Source organism: Octopus bimaculoides, chromosome 5, assembly GCF_001194135.2.
Source record: "Octopus bimaculoides isolate UCB-OBI-ISO-001 chromosome 5, ASM119413v2, whole genome shotgun sequence".
Lineage (NCBI taxonomy): Eukaryota > Metazoa > Mollusca > Cephalopoda > Octopoda > Octopodidae > Octopus > Octopus bimaculoides.
The window spans coordinates 42,561,348-42,562,996 of NC_068985.1; positions in this window are offsets into that span (position 1 = coordinate 42,561,348).

Below are 1,649 nucleotides of genomic sequence, written 5' to 3' on the forward strand. Positions count from 1 at the left end.
ATATATATATATATATACTACGTAGGTACTATAAGTTTAGAGGTAATACTTGATAAGTGTAAGCACCTATATATGCCAGATAGTGGCAGAGGTGAGAGAATATATCAAACATAAATTGAAAACAGAACACAAAGGATATCGCGGTATACGTGTTTCAAGCTTTATAAACAATCTGTTATTACATCAGCATAGGTATATTATTGATATAAAAGATGGTTTCAAGCTCTCTTCAGCCGCAAACATTGTTAGTCTAGAGATTACATCACAAAAGAAAAAGTACACTTAGCATTATTACATTATAATAGGTTTATTACATCCCTTTAAAAAGGTATATTTGTATAAAGGTTCGTTGGATTTCAAAAATCTGCCCATACTGTACCACTATTCAGCATAGAGTGAATTTTAAATAGATTGAATTGAGTTTATATCTAACTAGCGTGTATAAGATAGAAAGAAAAGATAAAAGGTAAAAATAAAGTAAAAAAATAAAAAAATAAAAGTAATAGAAGTAAAAACAAGAGTAATAAAAGTAGAAATAAGGATAATAAAGTTAGATACATATATAAATAAGATTTAGCAAAATTGGAATAAAGTAACAAAAGAAATAAAAACATAAAGTAGAATAAGCGATAAAGAGATAAAATACTATAGAGTCGAGAACAGGATGTTGGCTTGGATGAGATGGTAAGGGTCATAAATAATTTCTTAAGCTAAACCACTCGTTGAATTAGATATTAAGGTTGTAATTTGATATCATTGTGATGAATGGTCAGTTTACCCAAACACACCACTAAAAATTCCTAGCTTTATAAACTTATCTATTACATGGGTACATACACTTACTTAGAAGTCATAGTACATGTATATGTGTGTATACACACGCACTCATACAGAAACATCCACTAACATGCTCGAGCATATACACGGACGCCTCGTTATGCATAGCTCTAAATACATGAATATACACATACATCTCCACACATATCTTACAGTTACACCCTAGTAACCATATACATACACTCACATATCCACATATCCTTAAGCACACGTACAGATATAGATATATCTCCATGCATAGTATCCGCATATATGCACGCACGTCCATTCATGTATACACACGTACAACAAACCTTACAAGGGTATATCTTGTTTTTGAGTACGTGACATTATATTTAGTATACTATTCTCAATAGATTGAGTTACATATATATTTTTTTTAAATTTATTTTTTAGATCCGTCTGTAGTAACGCCGTGCGCATGCGTAGTCTCATGCATGCGTGGAATTCAACAACCAAGCTTTCCCGCTTGGATCGATCTCTTTCTTGCTGGCCAGCGGTTGAGCAAGGACGTGTCTAGCTGTCTCTCCATCTTTCGAACTCACGCTAGACAGCTCACATCAATATACCAACGTCCCAACAACCATGTTCTCACACACCGAAGACGTCTCAACAAACAAGATTAAAGATGTATATTTTCCACCATGAATAAATATTGTTTGTGTTGATAGTCTGGAGTTCAGCGTTCCGTTCAATTCCTAATTTAATATAGGAAAGTCAGGTGTACGTCTAATGATGTATAACCCACTTTCCTATAAAGTGGTGACCCCGACTAAGAAACAAACGCGGCCATGGATTCTGGACTACCAACC